The sequence below is a fragment of the Eubalaena glacialis genome, chromosome 4 (genome assembly GCF_028564815.1).
Source record: "Eubalaena glacialis isolate mEubGla1 chromosome 4, mEubGla1.1.hap2.+ XY, whole genome shotgun sequence".
NCBI classification, from domain to species: domain Eukaryota; kingdom Metazoa; phylum Chordata; class Mammalia; order Artiodactyla; family Balaenidae; genus Eubalaena; species Eubalaena glacialis.
In genome coordinates, this window is record NC_083719.1 from 156,518,188 (window position 1) to 156,526,912 (window position 8,725).

Consider the following 8,725-nt stretch of genomic DNA (forward strand, 5'->3'; position numbering starts at 1 on the left):
TGTCCAGCCTGGGGCCCTACTGGCTTGGCCCGGCCTCCCGGGTGAGAGGGTGAACCCCAGCTCCCTGGAGCAGACACTCAGAGCCCTGTTGACCGGACTCACGGGACTGGGGCAGCGGCTGGACGTGTGTGGCCAGCCTGGTGGTGTTTGGACCCGTCTGCAGTTCCAGTTCCAGCTGAGAAAGAGCCTCGCTGTGTAATTTTCCCCTGGTTGTGTAAGGATCCCCAGTGTCATTTGACAGAAATGTAGATGGTGTGTTCTTTCTCTGTTTTCTCCCTGCTTCCTCTCCTCTCTCTCTGTCTCTGTCTCTGTCTCTCTCCCTCTCCCTCTCTGCCTCTCCTTCCCTCCTGCTCCCATTCCTTCCTGAGAGAGGATAGCCAGAGTGTGAGAGAGGGAGACTCAGAGGGAGAGGGAGGGAGAGGGAGGGAGAGGGAGGGAGGGAGAGGGAGGGAGGGAGAGGGAGAGAGGGAGAGGGAAGAGGGAGAGGGAAGAGGGAGAGGGAAGAGGGAGAGAGGGAGAGGGAGAGAGGGAGAGGGAGAGAGGGAGAGGGAGAGAGGGAGAGGAGAGGGAGAGAGGGAGAGGGAGGGAGGTCTCTTCCTCCCTCCCTCTCCCTCTCTCCTTCTCTCCCTCTCTTCCTCACCCTCTCCCTCTCCCTCCCTCCATCACCCTCCCTCCTTCTCCCTCTCCCTCCTTCTCCCTCTCCCTCCTTCCATCACCCTCCCTCCTTCCCTCTCCCTCCCTCCCTCTCTCCCCCCTCTCCCTCTCCCTCCATCTCTCCCTCTAGAGACGGAGGAAGAGGGAGAGGGGGGAGAGAGGGAGGGAGGGAGGGAGAGGGAAGGAGGGAGGGAAAGGGGGAGAGGGAGAGAGAGAGAGGGAGAGGAAGGAACAGAGAGAGGCAGAGGGAGAGATGGAGGGAGAGGGAGAGTGAGAGGCAGGGAGGGAGAGGGAGGGAGGAAGAGAGGGAGAAGGGCTGAGGAGGGGGGCTCCCTCCCCCTCCCATGCTCTCCCCACTGCTTTCTCTTTTTTCTGCTTCAACAGACACCAGGCACCTTTTAGATCAGCCCTGAAGTCAACGTTGATGCTTGGACGGCCTGATCTCCCCGCTGACTTCCAGCCCTGGACCACAGCTGGGAGATGAAGTCTACGGGGCCCTGGGCGGCGGGCTGCACAGGCCCCTTCTCTGACGCCCAATCTCTCCTCCTTTACGAGGCAGCCGCCAGCTCCCCTCCCTGACTCCCCAAGATTTGGGGCCTTTTTAATATGTGTCGATAATGCCATGAGCTACTATTTAACTTTTCTACAAAGACCCATTTCCCGAAATGCAGTGGTTTTCAGCCTTGGCTGCACTAGAGAACCCCCAGGGAAGGGAGAGACGTCTGTACCTCCCTCTCTCTCCCTCTCCCTCCGTATCTCCTTCTGCCTCTCTCCCTCTCCCTCTCCCTCTCCCTCTGGGGTGATGCCTGATGAGCTCAGATTTGCAGATGTTCCCCCCATCCCCTCTCTGTGCCTTGCGTGGGGTCTGGGCCTTCTCACTGTGGCCCGGGTACGGCCTTGACATTCAGACATCGGTTCCTGCAAGGACACTTGCGTTTGGTCCATACCGCGTGTGGCTGCAGTCTGTGCTTCTCCCGTTCAGCATCTTCAGTAGATGGGGGCTGTGCACGAGCCCTTCATCTTCCCCGCAGACACCACTGGTGCTTGCTCGGCCTCGCGGGTGATGTGGGGGGCACGGGGGACAGTCCTGTGTCCTCACCTTCTTGGGCTGCAGACAGGCCACGTTGGTCCTGTGGTGACTGGGGGCTCCCAGGAGAACCCCACCGCAGAACCGGAGAGGTGGCCCCAGAGAAGGTGGCGTACGCCTGGGGCTGGGCCTCACCAGCCAGCCCCGGGCCACCTGCAGCAACAGGCGTCGCGCCGTCCAGGGGCTGGGTGTTCGGGCGCCGTGGGGATGAGCTGCTGTCTGCACGGCAGCCGAGTTTGTATTGTTGAGCCCGGGGAGGCCCCTGGGTGGCTCCTGGAGAGCCTGGCCGCATTTCTTCCTGCCCTTGGCCTTAGAGCCCATCACGGTTCACGCCGTTTCTGGTTCCAAAAGGACCTGTGTTAGTAAAGACCACGTGTTAGGACAGCACCAAAGTGTCTAGAAATCCGGGCCAGGAGGAGGAGGGAGGGGGATTGGCTGTGCCCGCCAGTGGCCTGAGAGCCCTGCCTGCCCTCAGAGACCTGGCCCGGGGCCCCACGGGGAGGGCATGGCCCACGGTCCCCAGCACCGGCCGTCTCTGGGTTCCAGGAGAACTGCGCGATCCTCGGGGAGCTGGTGAGGCTGCAGGTCTAGAAATCCTGCCTGCTGGGGTTCAGCACGCGTGCCAACTCTGTGCTGGAGATGAACATGGCCAAGACCAGCCAGGTGGTGGCCACTTTCCTAGGTAACCCCGCCTCCCCGAGTCCCAGGGGGGACGGGGGTCAGGTGGACCTTGACTGGACGTGGTGCTGCCTGAGACCCCACTGTGTCAGCCCTTGGGGGTCACCTTCCCGGACCTTCATTCTGCCTCGAGGGGCGCAGGGTGGGGGGCGGCTGGGGGGCCGCCACAGGGACGTAGCCGAGCCTCTCCCCTCCGCCCGCAGATGAGCTGGCCCAGAAGCTGAAGCCCCTCGGGGAGCAGGAGCGGCCGTGATCCTGGAGCTAAAGAAGGCCGAGTGCCAGAGGCGGGGCCTGCACTTTGACGGGCCCATCGACGTCTAGGACCTGCGCTACTACATGAACCAGGGGGAGGAGACGCGCTACCACGTGGACCAGTACCTGCTCAATGAGTCCTTCCCCATGCAGGTGGTCACGCGCGGGCGGCTGGGCATCTCCCAGGAGCTGCTGGGGCTGACCTTCGACCTGGAGGAGGGCGCCAACGTGTGTCACGAAGACGTGAGGCTCTACACGGTCCGGGACGCGGCCTCGGGCAAGGTCATCCATCGGCAAGTTCTACCTGGACCTCTAACCTCGGTGCGTGCGTGTGTGCGGGAACCTGTCGGCCATGGGCCGGAGCTCCTCTGCGGAAGCTGGGCCTCACCCCGCGTCCCTCCCCAGGGAAGGGAAGTCCAGGCACGCGGCCTGCTTCGGCCTGCAGCCGGGCTGCCTACAGCAGGATGGGAGCCGCCAGATGGCCATCGTGGCCATGGTGGCCAACTTCACCAAGCCCACGCCCGACCCGCCCTCCCTGCTGCAGCACGATGAGCTGGAGACCTACTTCCACGAGTTCTGGCAAGCGATGCACCAGCTCCACTCCCAGGTGGGTGTGGGCGCGGGCCTGCGGGCAGGGGCTAGGAAGGGCCCGGGCGTGCGTGGTCCTCAGGCAGGCCGTCGCCACGGGATCCTTTCAATGATGTCACCCCGCACGTGGCGACGCCCTCGGCGTCAGCTTCCATCATCAAAGCCCACGCACTGAGCGCGTAAACAACAGAAATGGATGTCCTCGAGACTCTGGAGGCTGGAAGCCCCAGATCAAGGAGTCAGGACTGGTTCCCTGCATGTTAAGTACATGTACTCAAGAGCTGCCTTTAAAAAAACAAAAGAAAAGAAAGGCACGTTGCATGCAAGTCTGGTGACAGGCGGCGATGAGAACCAGAGGGAAGGCTCTGGGGCCGGGAGCGCCGCGCCCTGTGCGGCCGTGAGGCTGCTTCCAGTCTCGGTGGAGGCTCAGCAAGTCCCAGTGACTTCGACACGGGGTGGGGGGGGTGGGGGGCCAGCTGAGCGTCTGGGCCCAGGATCCACTGCTCGTTCAGTCTTCCTGCGGTCAGCCCTTCGTCCTGAGAGCGATGCTCTCACAGGCTGCACCGGAGCGCGTGGGGACACTTTACTGAGCTGTGCAGCCATCACTACTGCCCTGTTTTGGAACATTTCCATCACCCCAAAAATGTCCCTCACGTCCTTAGTTATCACTCCCTCCCCTCCCCAGCCCCTTACAACCAGGAACCCACTCTCTGACTCTGTGGATCTACCTGTTTTGGACGTTTCCCCTCAGTCGGGTCACACCCTGTGTGTCCTTCTGTGTCTGACTTCTCTCGCTGAGCATCGTGTTCTCAGGGTCCATGCTCGTGGCAGCGAGTGTCAGGGCGTCACCCCTTTGCATGGCTGAGGGCCAGAAAAAAAAACAAAGAAAAGAAAGCCACGTTGCCTGCGAATCTGGTGACAGCCGGTGATGAGAACCAGAGGGAAGGCTCTGGGGCCAGGGGCACCGCACCCTGTGAGGCCTTGGCGCTGCTGCCAGTCTCAGTGGGGCACGGGCAGCGCCGTCCCCCCGGGGTTGCGGGACAAGCTCATGAAGTCCTGGCAGGCCAACCCAGGTACGACCGGGCCGAGGGAAGGGAAGGGGGCGCCCGGACCGTCCGGTTGGAAAGCGCAGCCTGGACACAGTGCTATCCCCCCGTCTCCTTCCTCCCGCCCCCCAGGCCTCTCCAACCTGCGCCAGATCGTCCTGGCCGAAGTGGACCAGGCCCTGCACACGCAGACGCCCGCGGACCCGGCCCAGGAGAATGCCCGCCTCTGCCAGGAGATCCTCGGGGGCCCAGCCATGCCAGGTAGCCAAGCGCGAGCCGGGCTCACCTTAGCGGTCAGTTGGCGGCTACTGCCCAGGTCAGGAGGATCGTCTGGTGGTGTGTGAAAGGGGACCGACTAACAGGCTCTGGCTGAGGCCCGGTGACCTCTGGCCTCTTCCTGCCTCAGTTCCTTGGCTGGTCCCTCCAGCTGTGGCCCGCGGAGTCCGAGGGTGGGGTGGGCGTATCTGCACATGCTTTCTGGAGAGCCTGGAAGAGGCAGGAGAGGGCTTCATAGCCCGGACGAACGCGTCGACGAGGTTTGCCCGTGCGTGTCGGTGCGGACACGCGGTTCACTCCCTCGTGAGCGCTTTCACCCGCGCTCTCCCCGTGCTGGAGGGCGAGCCCTGACTCATCCCTCGGAGCCTCAGGCAGCTGTCCTTGTAAGAGGCTCAGGGGTGAACCCTCGTGAGCTTCAGCAGAAAGTCGGCAAAGATTGATTTGTGTCCCTCCACTGAGTTGCCCGCAAGGTCCCCGTTTTCTAGAAGTGTTGGGCCAATACTCCCTCTAGTGGCAGGGGACTCAGACAGGGCTGCTTTGAGGCCCCCGCTCTGGGGAAGGGGCACGGAGCGGCCAGGGGGCCGGGCAGGAGCCTCTCCACGTGTGTCCCAGGGACCCACCTGCCTGCGACCTTCGGCCGCCTGGCAGGAAGATACAACGCCCAGTCCTATGGCTACCTGTGCAGCGAGGTGTACTCCGCGGACACGTTCCACACACGCTTCAAGCAGGAGGGCGTCCTGAGTGGCAAGGTGAGAGGCCAGCCTGCCGTGCAGACCACCACGGAGGTCCTTGGCCTGGGCCTAGATGCTTGTGCTGCCCGCCTGGGCCTGCCAGGCTCTGAGGGCCCTGCCCTGGACCCCCTGCTCCCCTGCCCTTTGTTGAGTCACAGCAGAGGTGGCCACACCCACACCCTCAGTGAAGGCAGAGCTCCACCCTCCTGCAGCCCCGCCCCCTCTCGGCAGTTTGCCATGGACTACAGAAGCTGCATTCTGAGGCCAAGCGGCTCCAAGGATGCCAAGGGCATGGTGAAGCTCTTCCTGGGTTGCGACCCCACGCAGGATGCCTTCCTCCTGAGCAAAGCGCTGCAGGTTGAGGGCTGCAAGCCGCCGGCCTGCTGACGGCACGGGGTTCTGCCCATCCAGGTGGGCCCGGTGCCTTAGCGCCCCGCCGGGGCGGGGGAGGTGCCGCATGTCCTCCCAGCCCCTGAGCCCCTGGTGGCCGGCCTCGGCCGAAAGTCTCCACCTGGACCTGTCTGGAGAGCCTGGCGTCAAGGCTCCCCCTTGTTGCACTAATGCAATCCCTTCCTGGGGAGCTTTCCTGGTAACAAAACGGTTCTTTGAAAACGCAGCCATTAATAAAAAGACTCTACTCCTGGTCTCTGCCTGCCGTCCCTTCCACCACAGGAGTGGCATGGGGGCCGGCACACTGGGGGGAGTTCTGACCTTGGTCGGGGATCAGTCCTGGGGCCGTGGTAACGCGTCTGGGTTACTGGGAGACGGCTGAGCTGTGGGGTGAGTTCAGACGGGGATGGTGCCCCGCACCCCGGCCGGGCAGGCTTTCCAGTGAGGGGGTGTCAGTTTCCTGCCGGCCTCTCGCCCGTCACTGCTTGGCATCTCGGGGGCTGTGATTGGCTGGAGCTGGTTCTGGCGGTGGGCACAGCTGCGGGAAGCCCGGCTGTGGCTGTCCCTGTCCCTGTGTCCTGTCCTCCTGCTCACGGCCGGCCGGCTGGCTCCCTCCGGTCATCGGCAGCTGCTGAAGTCTGGACCACAGCAAGGGGCCGCCTTCCTGGGTCCTAGCGATTCTTCCCAAAGGCCTTAGGGATGTGTTTTGGTGGCAGTAGGAATTCAGAGAGGGTGCTGCCCCACTGGAACACTAGGGTGGGTCTGGACCGTCCCGTCTATCCTTCCCTGGCCTTTGAGCTCCTCGGGAGCCCTGCCTCCGGCCCTTCGCCCCCACAAAGGTCGCCAGGCAGCGGAGCGAGGGTGCAGGCAGCGCCCTGACCTTCTCCCCGGGGCCCAGGCGGGCAGGCTGTGCCACGTTCTGTCCTCCCCTCAGCCTGCCCGCCCGTTCTCACCCGCCCTAGGCCAGTCGGCTGTGGACCAGGCTGTTGTGTCTGCCCTTCTGCAGACCCGGCTCAGCTCCCTGCACCTACTTCTGTGCCTTCTGTGTTCTGGGCTGGTCGCAGGCCCAGAGCCGGTGGGCAGGCACCCCATGGCCAGGAGGGCTGTTCCTGCGAATTCCCTGGGGCTCGAAAAGGAGCACAGCCGGCCTTCCATCAGGCACGTCTCGATGGATATGGAAGGGGCGTGTCGGGGCCTGGGGGCTGCTCGTCTTCCCGTGCACCGAGCCCCCAGATGGTCCCCGTGCAAAATCCAGGTGTGGCGTTGGCACCCCACCCGTGTGCCAGGCAGTCTGTGGCGGGCGCCACAGGCCTCGGGCTGGTGGGCCACAGGGTTCCCGAGCGGCAGGTCAGGACTGAGAGGGTGAGGCCTTTCCCCGGGTCCAGGGCCCAGACTGACGCCGGCTGGAGGCCCCTCCACTCACCGCCCGCACCCCCCAGCCCCTGCCCTCACGTGAGCCCCCAGGGCTGAGCTCAGGTGTTGGATGCCCAGGCTCCCCGGCAGCCCAGCCCATTCCCAATCCTCCGTGATCACTGAAGGACTTGGAAGCAGGTTGCCCCACAGAGACTGCTGTTCTCCGAGCCCTGGGCAGGGGGCAGGGAGGACGGGCACAGGGCCCTGCAGGGGTGTGGTCGCCGGGGCAGCCGGAGCAGCTCCACACAGTAAGAGCATCTCACCAAAAACAGTACGTTTCTCCAGCCGTCCTGGAACCTGAGCTCAGGTCCTGGGGCAGGAAGGGGCAGCAGTGCAGCTGTTAGCTGTCACTGGGGGTCGACTGTGGCCCGGTGCCACCTCTTAGATCCTCCCCCGTCCCCTTCGGGGTTGCGACCGGACCTCTGCCAATCGAGTTCTCACTCCTCCCCGTCCCCTACGCCTGCTCCATGAAGGTGGAAGGAACACATTTTTTAAAAGCCTAGAGCTCGGTCTTCCCTGGTGGCGCAGTGGTTAAGAATCCGCCTGCCAATGAAGGGGACAAGGGTTCAAGCCCTGGTCTGGGAAGTTCTCACACGCTGCGGAGTAACGAAGCCCGTGCGCCACAACTACTGAGCCTGCGCTCTAGAGCCCGCAAGCCACAACTACGGATGCCCGCGTGCCTAGAGCCCGTGCTCCGCAACAAGAGAAGCCACCGCAATGAGAAGCCCACCCATCGCAACCAAGAGTAGCCCCCGCTCGCCACAACTGGAGAAAGCACGCACACAGCAAGGAAGAGCCAACGCAGCCAAAAATAAATAAAAGAAATAAATTAAATAAATTATTAAATAAATAAAGTTTAAAAAATCATATTAGAAACCTATTAATGAGATTTTAAAAAATAGTCAGTTACTTAGTTAATTGTGCCGGGTCTTAGTTGCCACAGGCCGGCTCCTTAGTTGTGGTAATCGGATATTTTACATTCTTTTTTGTTCCTGAACAAAGGCCTCAGAATCCAGTATCTATTTGATAATGCTCACAGCATAGCTCAGCACAGAATAGCCACATTGTTGTTCTTTGGCTGCTATGTATCAAACAGCCTTTTGTACTGTTTTACCAAATGCATGTATTTAATACCTGTTTTAAAAAACATAGTGAGATCTCAAAATTTTAATTGACTAAAGTAAGATTCTCTCTGTAGTACTACTTATTTAACCAACACCACCTGATAACACCGGTGTGGTGCACTGAGCCTTACTCTAGCATATCGGGATAAACCCTGTTTCGACAAGTGTTCATCCTCCAAGTCCCCAAGGCCTCTCACACACTGCCAGTGAAACTGCTTCCTGCTTGGGAAAGAGTGCCCCAGTTCGTTTCTTCAGAAGCTTGAAGGCTATGTAAGCCCTCCAAAAGGTTAGAGGGCAAAGAACTACTCTAAAACTGGCACATTTGTTTGAAAAAAAACACTTGTCAATATTACAAGAGCCAGCTTGCTTTCCCTTGTGACACGTTTTCTTAGGAGGCAAGGGATGTGGCCATGTGACTTGGACAAGTTGTTTCCCTCTGTCTCAGTGTCCCACCTTTGAGTGGGTAGTCTGACTCAACTTAATTAC

The 8,725-nt window shown here is 61.4% G+C and overlaps 1 pseudogene; it reads left to right on the top strand.

Annotated features, from left to right (window-relative positions):
• The first annotated feature begins 2,251 nt into the window (after positions 1-2,251).
• Positions 2,252-5,820, top strand: LOC133090607 (thimet oligopeptidase-like; annotated as a pseudogene).
• The last annotated feature ends 2,905 nt before the right edge of the window (positions 5,821-8,725 follow it).